The sequence below is a fragment of the Myxine glutinosa genome, chromosome 6 (genome assembly GCF_964187855.1).
Source record: "Myxine glutinosa chromosome 6, kmMyxGlut1.1, whole genome shotgun sequence".
Classification (NCBI taxonomy): Eukaryota; Metazoa; Chordata; class Myxini; order Myxiniformes; family Myxinidae; genus Myxine; species Myxine glutinosa.
In genome coordinates this window covers 61,041,560-61,051,098 of record NC_136266.1, presented here as the reverse complement: position 1 = coordinate 61,051,098, position 9,539 = coordinate 61,041,560, and the positions used below count along the sequence as shown (strand labels likewise).

The 9,539-nt window shown below is 44.5% G+C and overlaps 2 non-coding genes across 2 annotated transcripts; both read left to right on the top strand.

The window, feature by feature from the left end:
• Positions 1 to 1,566: 1,566 nt before the first annotated feature.
• Positions 1,567 to 1,682, top strand: LOC137430412 (U5 spliceosomal RNA). The gene has a single exon (XR_010985054.2). It is a non-coding gene; the product is annotated as a U5 spliceosomal RNA (small nuclear RNA).
• A 7,739-nt stretch (positions 1,683 to 9,421) lies between these two features.
• On the top strand, positions 9,422 to 9,537 carry LOC144892768 (U5 spliceosomal RNA). The gene has a single exon (XR_013623935.1). It is a non-coding gene; the product is annotated as a U5 spliceosomal RNA (small nuclear RNA).
• The last annotated feature ends 2 nt before the right edge of the window (positions 9,538 to 9,539 follow it).

The following is a 9,539-nucleotide window of genomic DNA, read 5'->3' as shown; positions in this document are numbered from 1 at the left end:
TGCCACAACATTTTCACCTTAGCATCGCATCCGCCTGAATAATTTTTATTCATAATTTTGACATCATAGGCCATGTAGTATGGAGGCCATCTTGGAAAAACGTTGCACCTCCATATCGCCTCTCAATGGGGAAAAAAAAATAAACGTGGCTCATTGTAAAGAACTCCAACGCTCAGTCCGATCGGTTTGAAATTTGTTGAGTGTGATCTACGGAACAATTACATGAGAGAATGAAATTTTTATAATGTCATCGGTCACATTGTCTGGCAGCCATATTGGATCAAAGAAAAAAAAAAACAGAAGAGTTGGCTCGCACCAAGTTGACCGCATGGGGGTAAGTATTCTATGAATACCATCTAGTTGTAGAATAAATTGATAAATTACATGAGGTATGAAAATATGATTATTAGATTATTGAACAATTATTTTTAATATTCCGAACACATTTGAACGTCGTTCATTCACCACACGGTTATGATGTGTATTTAAGCCCCCCTAAATAGGGCTGATTGCGTTTGCAGGGTTTGTTTCCACAATTAACGCCCCCAATTTTAATGGGACCGAGGAGCACGAAATCACCGTTCAGAAAATTATTTTATGTTTCTTACATTTTCTTCCTGCACTCCCAATTTCTGAAATTTCCGAGCTCTGTCTCAGAGTCGGCTGGGACATCAGAGTGAAATTTTCATCAATAATGTGAATAGAAATTCACGGAACGCGTGGGATATGATAATGCTCAATATAGTCACTTACCCAAGCCTGGTGTTGGCTTAGCGGTTAGGGTGCCGGCTTGGGATCTGGGGATCCTGGGTTCGAATCCCGGTCGATCGCTGAATTAACGCCAGGTTGGTTGACTCAGCCTGTCATCCTTCCGAGGTCGGCAAATTGAGTACCAGTTCACTGGTAATTCCCTGTGTGTCGCAGGAGGTGACTAACAAGGTTGGCAAATTCCCTGTGTGTCGCAGGAGGCGACTAACAAGGTTGGCGGCAGTAAGGGCATCCGGCCATAAAACATTGCTTAAAAAAGAGGACCATGGTGCCCGAAAAAGGCCAACCCCTGCTCTGCAGGGAAAAATGGCCTCTAAAGGTGGTTCTTCTATAGTAACTTACCCATAGCAAAAAGCTGGAAACAACAGGGGAATACAAATGTATCGCAACAAAAAAGAAACTTTATTTTGGAAGGAGTGAGGTTCAATAAATAGGTCAAAATGTATTCATTAAAATTATGGAATTATTAGGATCGTGCTGTGTTGGTGAGATGACGCATTCGGAATTTTCTTCAAATTGAGCCAGAGCAACTCAAACTGACGTCATTACAACTTGCGCTGTGATTGGCTGCTTCATTTGAACGTGAGGGGAGATCCTTAGAAAGCGTTGATTTTGTATAAATAGTCATGAAATGAATAAATTCTCCATAAATTCAGAAAGTACTGATGGATTATGATAGCATGCAATATCCTCAATGAGGGAATAATGTCAAATCAATCATTTAGGATGACTTCGGAAACACCATATATGTCAAACCGTGATGTGCACATAAAAGAATGAGAATATACCAAAGAAGTCATACTCTGGTTTCTCTTCAATTCGTATAAATCTTTCGCCTTTTACTAAAGATTTCCGTGGAGAGGAACATTCATGAGTCTAAATATTTTTTGATGCCCTGTATTTATATACGGGGCGATCTATAACGAAAAAAAGAGTTATTACGGGCAAAATCGAAGATTTTTCGAGTATATCGGTTGGTTGCGTTTGTTATTCTGGTTGTCTGTTTATCATTGGCCGACAGGTCACAATTCTAAACCGATAGTCATGAAACTTCACCAAGTTGTATAGGTCGTCACAATTGAGAAGGGTATTGATTTTGAAGTCAAAGGTCATCGAGGACAACGGTCATGTGACCGATGACTAAAATCGCCATTTTATATCCGATTGACTTGAAAATTGAACATTTCTATATCGAGTCACTAAATTGGGAAACATACTATTTTTGAGGTCATAGGTCAACTCAAGGTCAAATTTCCAAAATAATCATTTTTCATCTGAGAAACTCAATTTTCGTCCGATTGAATTGAAAATTGGACAGCATTTGCACATTGTCACCAAAAAGGGAAACCACCTATTTTTGAGGTCAAAAGGTCAATTCAATGTCAAACTTTCAAAATCATCAATTTTCATCTGAAAAAACATCAATTTTCATCCGGTTGACTTGCAAATTGAACAGCATTTGTACAGTGCCTCACTGAATTGGGAAACCAACTGTTACGGATTTATGTGAATTACTATTCAGATCTTTGCTTATTAATGTGTAGTCGATTAAAGGTTGTTGTGATTAAAGGGTCAGGAGCCCTTCTGGGGAAAAGGAGACCGGAAACGGAAGAAGAAAAGACACGAGGTCCGGGAGAAGCGGCGATTCTCTTCTTCTTCCTCACCCAGCGCCGAGAAGAGCCGTATCGATATTGAGCAGCGTGGGGAACGCTGCGTTTAAAAGCCCGTCTGGCGAGAGGAGTTACCGGGACGTGTAACTACCCATTTACACGTCAAGTCGCCTTGGGTTTGTGCACGGAACCAAGCGTCCGGCACCGTTCGCCTCACCGTCTACAAGGACGCGTACGGGTCGCACCTTGGGCCTCGCGCGCGTTGCAAGCCGCGCTTGGTTTTGCCCCGTTGCCTGGCAAGGAGGTGTGCGCTGCAGCAGCTGTCCCCGGTACGAGACGTGCACGTTTGGAGCACGTCCGCCCGGGGTTCGTTCAACCGCCCGTGTGCGGAGAAGAGAGACATTGTGAGGGACAGTGGCCCAAGTGGTCGTGAGTGGGGACAGGGGGGGACACATATGTAAGATGGCCATCTTAGTGATTGATTGTTGATTGTTGATGGTTGTTGATTCCTTGGGGGAATATATTATTGATTACTCCGGATCCTTGGTGTGGGGTTTCTTATTGACTGGAATTCATATTGATTGCGTTACGAAAGCGTATAAATCATATATCTTTCTGGCGGGGTGCCTCCCACGGTCCGGGGGTCACCGAGACCAGGTAGTTACCGGGAGGACCATGTAACAGAATTGGGGGCTCGTCCAATTGAATTCCGGGATATAAAATTGTATAACATAATAAAATAATAATTTTTATTAATTAAAATTTATTAATTAATTATTAATTGGTAAATTTTTGAGAAATTGTGGTAAAGTCTTGGGTGAAGGTTAACAGGTGTTAACGATAGTCACCATGGCGTTTGTTGCACAGAACTTTGCGGTAACACCTAGTGAGGCACAGTTCCGAGCGTTACTAAAAGCGGACCTCTTGAAATTGGCCAAACATTTTAACTTGGAGGTCCGAACTAATTTGAGGAAGGCAGAGTTGCAGACCGCGGTGATACAATCTATGGTGGGATTAGGAACATGGGACGAGTTAGCCTGGCAGTGGCTACCCGAAGAACCAGAAGACGTTGAGCTCCGGAAACTGGAGTTGCAATTACGGAACCAGGAACGGATCAAAGAAGAGGAAAGGAAAGCAGAAGAGAGGAGAGAAGAGAAACAAGCAGAGGAAAGGAGAGTGGAACGAGAACTCCAGGAAAGGTTAAAAGAAGAAGAAAGGAAAGCAGAAAAGGAAAGAGCAGAAGAAGAAAGGAAAGCAGAAGAGAGGAGAGAAGAGAAACAAGCAGAGGAAAGGAGAGTGGAACGAGAACTCCAGGAAAGGTTAGCAGAAGAAGAAAGGAAAGCAGAAGAGAGGAGAGAAGAGAAACAAGCAGAGGAAAGGAGAGTGGAACGAGAACTCCAGGAAAGGTTAAAAGAAGAAGAAAGGAAAGCAGAAAAGGAAAGAGCAGAAGAAGAAAGGAAAGCAGAAGAGAGGAGAGAAGAGAAACAAGCAGAGGAAAGGAGAGTGGAACGAGAACTCCAGGAAAGGTTAGCAGAAGAAGAAAGGAAAGCAGAAAAGGAAAGAGCAGAAGAAGAAAGGAAAGCAGAAGAGAGGAGAGAAGAGAAACAAGCAGAGGAAAGGAGAGTGGAACGAGAACTCCAGGAAAGGTTAGAAGGGAGAAAAGCAGAGGAGAGGAGAGCTGCCAGGGAACTCGAAGCAGAGGAGAGAAAAGCCGAAAGGGAGTTGAAGGAACGTGATCTGGCGCATCAGCAAGAGATTAAATTCAAGGAGCTGGAGGTAATGAGAGAACGGGGAGAGGTACCACCCTTGCTGACGGGGTCGACACCGAGCCAGAACACCTGGGAGGTGGGCAGACATGTGAGGCTGGTTCCACCCATCAGTGAAAAGGAAGTCACTCAATTTTTTCCACACTTTGAGAAAGTGGCTCGACAGTTAAACTGGCCGGAGGAGGCCTGGACCATACTAGTGCAAAGTGTGCTGGTGGGTAAAGCTCAAGAGATTTATTCGGCGCTACCAATGGACCAGTGTGCAGATTATGAGGTATTGAAGAAGCACATCCTCAAAGCCTATGAGTTGGTTCCGGAAGCTTACCGGCAAAAATTCAGGAATGCCAGGAAGAGGGAGAGTGAGACCCATGTGGAGTTTGCTAGAGTGAAAGAAAATATGTTTGATCGGTGGTGTGAGTCAAAAGGAGTCGGGAACGACTTCGAAGCGTTGCGTGACCTGATGCTGGTGGAGGAATTTCAACAGTGTGTCCACGAGGACATCAAAGTTTACCTGCAGGAAAAGAAAGTACCGAAGTTGTGGGACGCAGCCACCATGGCAGATGATTATGCCTTAACATACCGGATAGGGGTCCACGAACCTAACTCCTCGCCTAGATCTCCGCAGGGGAGGTGGGGAACAGCAGGTGCGGAGAACGACAATACATGGCGGCGGCCTCGAGATGATTATGGGGACAACGCTGATACCCGAACTGTTCGAAATCAGGGGGCTACGGGCCCAAGACAAACTTATTTTTCGGGGGGCCCGAGGCAGACCACGAGTTTTTCCTCTGGGCCTACTTGCGCTTTTTGCAAGAAACCTGGACACTTGATGTCCAGTTGTTACCTCATGAAAAGGGAAAACCCAGAGCGGAGTCCGACTATTACCACTCCGAATGCGATGGCAAGCGTAAGAAATCGCCCACAGAAGAGTTACCAACCATTTATTTATGAGGGATTGGTCTCACTCAAGGGAGACTTGACTAACCCAAGACCGGTTAGGGTTTTGAGGGACACAGGAGCCCATCAATCCTTAATGCTTGAAGGCATTTTGCCATTGTCAAAGAGTACCGCAACTGGTGATAGTGTTTGGTTACAAGGGATCGGTGGCTGTGTTAGTGCCCCACTTCATGTCATCCATTTGGAATCCGATTTGGTGTCAGGACCGGTCACCGTCGGTTTACAAGCCACGCTTCCTGTAGAGGGAGTATCTGTGATTATCGGGAATGATTTGGCCGGGGGGCAAATTTATGGTAACCCGAGGGTGGATAAAGAGCCCCGCAGGGGAAATAACACCACCCCAGCTCGGGATGGCGACAAAAGTTCCAAGTTATTTGTAGGGGGACTGAACTTCAACACAGAGGAAGAAGTTCTGACCTCTGTCTTCAACAGATATGGGCCGCTGGTGGAAGTGCGGGTGGTAAAAGACAGGGAAACGCAACGGTCAAGAGGGTTCGGCTTTGTCACGTTTGCAAGCACAAGAGACGCCAGAGAGGCAGAGAAAAATTGGAATGGTAAGGATTTGGAGGGTCGGACCATAACAGTAGGGAAGGCATTTCGTAGACGTCGAGAGGTCTACAGAAGAGGACAACTTGGCGGTAGTTTTGGGGTTGGCAGCAGCCGATATTATTATGGAGGCTCCCAGAGTTACGGCACCTCCCGAAAGAATGAATGTCAGAGCACTGGCCGAGAAGGAGACCGCCAGTCAGGTAACGTCTGGGACAAGGGGTCCCACCGTAACTGTTAGGAGTCGGGAGAAGTTGAAGCACTATATACGGTGGAGCCGCCGAGCCGGGGCTCCTGCACGGACTAACCGTGAACGCCACGTTCTTAAAGGCGTCCAGGTTGGGAACTTTCCTGCACGGACTAACCGTGAACTCTACGTTCTTAAAGGCGTCCATGTAATGAACTTTCCTCCCCGGACTAACCGTGAACTCCACATTCCTTAAGGCGTCCCTGTAGGGAATACTCAGCTGGGCCTCCCGAAAAAGTGCTATCGAGAGGTTTAACTTTGGGGCTTTGGTCACCACCTCTTAACCGTCATTCAAGAGAAACTAAAAGTGGTGGACGCTTGGTCCAGAGTGAATTAATCTAGGGGTTTTGGTGAAATTTTGTTGCTTTATTTTTAAGTGATAATTGTGCCTGGGGGGAACTGATGATTTGGGGGTGTGAGTTATCTGGTTTGTTTATCCAAGTTGGCCGGCAAAGAAAGTTTTCGCTGGGTTCAAACTTTCTTTCTTGAAGGGGGGGGAGTGTTACGGATTTATGTGAATTACTGTTCAGATCTTTGCTTATTAATGTGTAGTCGATTAAAGGTTGTTGTGATTAAAGGGTCAGGAGCCCTTCTGGGGAAAAGGAGACCGGAAACGGAAGAAGAAAAGACACGAGGTCCAGGAGAAGCGGCGATTCTCTTCTTCTTCCTCGCCCAGCACCGAGAAGAGCGGTATCGATATTGAGCAGCGTGGGGAACGCTGCGTTTAAAAGCCCGTCTGGCGAGAGGAGTTACCGGGACGTGTAACTACCCATTTACACATCAAGTCGCCGTGGGTTCGTGCACGGAACCAAGCGTCCGGCACAGTTCGCCTCACCGTCTACAAGGACGCGTACGGGTCGCACCTTGGGCCTCGCGCGCATTGCAAGCCGCGCTTGGTTTTGCCCCGTTGCTTGGCAAGGAGGTGTGCGCTGCAGCAGCTGTCCCCGGTACGAGACGTGCACGTTTGGAACACGTCAGCCAGGGGTTCGTTCAACCGCCCGTGTGCGGAGAAGAGAGACATTGTGAGGGACAGTGGCCCAAGTGGTCGTGAGTGGGGACAGGGGGGGACACATATGTAAGATGGCCATCTTAGTGATTGATTGTTGATTGTTGATGGTTGTTGATTCCTTGGGGGAATATATTATTGATTACTCCGGATCCTTGGTGTGGGGTTTCTTATTGACTGGAATTCATATTGATTGCATTACGAAAGCGTATAAATCATATATCTTTCTGGCGGGGTGCCTCCCACGGTCCGGGGGTCACCGAGACCACGTAGTTACCGGGAGGACCACGTAACACCAACTATTTTTGATGTCAAAAGGTCAATGATCAACTCAAGGTGAAACTTCTAAAATCATCAATTTTCATCTGAAAAACATCAATTTTCATCCAATTGACTTGAAAATTATTTAACAGCATTTGCATAGCGCCTCACTGAATTGGGAAACCTACTATTTTTGAGCTCAAAATGTCAACTCTCGGTGAAACTTCTAAAATCATCGATTTTCATCTGAAAAACATCAATTTTCATCCAATTGACTTGAAAATTATTTAACAGCATTTGCATAGCGCCTCACTGAATTGGGAAACCTACTATTTTTGAGCTCAAAATGTCAACTCTCGGTGAAACTTCTAAAATCATCGATTTTCATTTGAAAAATCATCACTTTTCATCCTATTAACCCGAGCTTTCATCGAGTTCATCAATTTTAATCTGGATGAAATGGACAATTTGATGGAGCAATGGCATCTTTATGGGGGGATGGGGGGGGGGGGGGGAGTGGATTTTGCATGCTCTGCATGACGTCTTCTTGTTTTAGAATTTACCAGATAGTATCACTCAGTTCCACCTACTACAGGTGGATGGAAGCATTCTCAAAAAGCTAGGGAAAAATTAGGATGAGGTTGGGTGTGTGAAAAGTGCGATTTTGGTTCAGGTACTGATGGCGTATTAATGGGATATAAAACGTAAACATTTCAGTCTGGTGGAGGTATGCGCTCCATCGAGTCCTGTTCTATCTGCTTGTCAATCGCCTACAGGGTACTACAATATCTTGTCACCTATTGTAAAAGCTGTGACGTTGCCTTTGGAGCTTCATAAAAGAGCTTGATGCACAGCAGCACGACCAAACCACTGATGACCTCAAACAAGCAGTGAAACTTCCTTTTAATCAGACCACTCCAATATACTGCGGGAAATGTCCCACAGAACATGGCGCAGAATTATTCGCTGTAATGACAATGAGGGAGCACAAACGGATCCACTGGACACTTGAGGCTTGAGTCACATAGTGCAAAATGTGTAATCAAGTTACTCAGTGTAATAGTGTAATGCAAAATGTGTAATAAAGTTACTTAGTGAAATAGTGCAATGCAAAATGTGTAATGAAATTAACGAGTGCTGCAAATGTATGTGGTATAACTTGTGTAACCATTCAGTGTTGTCAGCTTATATGATAAAAGGCAAAGTCACAATCTTTACAAGAGGTGACAAGACATTGTGGCCACCCTATGCAGGTCGTAATTCCATTGTTCGTCATGAAACCTAAACACCTGGTAGAGATAGTCAAAAGCTTATTGTTTTTGAGGTCAAGAGGTCAACGTTTCATAAAATCGTCAATTTCCGTCCAATTGACTTGAGATTTGAACAGGGTTTGCATATCGTGAGACTGAATTGGTTCACCCAATCAAAATCTACAAGCCTATTGTTTTTGAGGTCTAAAAGGCCCAGATGACCCAAAATACTCTGAGGACCTAAAAGACCCCGAAGACTCAAAATACTCTAAGGACCCAAAAGACCCCCGAGTCCAGTCGGCAGGTGTGCTACAAGGAGGTGAAGACTAATGAAAATTTGGTCCAATGGAACAACGGGCTCCCTAGTACTATGAAATAACTAGCTTTGACGACGTGAGGATCTCTCTGGGACTCCTCCAAACTGTAGCAATATGTATTGGAATCAACATTTGAAAAGTTTTAAGCTGAAGCTGGCAGAACCTGGAGTTCATGAGTTCCTGTTTTGGAACGTGGAGTTCGGGAGTTCGTGAGAATTTCACGGAACGCGTGGGATTTGATAATGCTAAATATATTAACTTACTCAGACTAAAAAATTGGAAACAACAGGGGAATTTTGGAAGTAGTGAGATTCAAGAAATACCTCAAAATGTTTCATTAAAATTATGGAATGATATTGGGATCGTGCTGTGTTGGTGAGATGACTGACATTCGGAATTTTCTTCAAATTGAGCCGGAGCAACTCGAAATGACGTCATTACAATTTGCGCTGTGATTGGCTGCTTCATTTGAACGTGAGGGGAGATCCTGAGAAGGTGTTGATTTTGTATAAATAGTCGTGAAATGAAGAATAAATTCTCTATAAATTCAGAAAGTACTGATGGATTATGATAGCATGCAATATCCTAAATGAGGGAATAATGTAAAATCAATCATTTAGGATGACTTCGGAAACACCATATATGTCAAACCGTGATGTGCACATAAAAGAATGAGAATATACCAAATAAGTCATACTCTGGTTTCTCTTCAATTCGTATAAATCTTTCGCCTTTTACTAAAGATTTCCGTGGAGAGGAACATTCATGAGTGTAAATATTTTTTGATGCCCTGTATATATATACGGGGCGA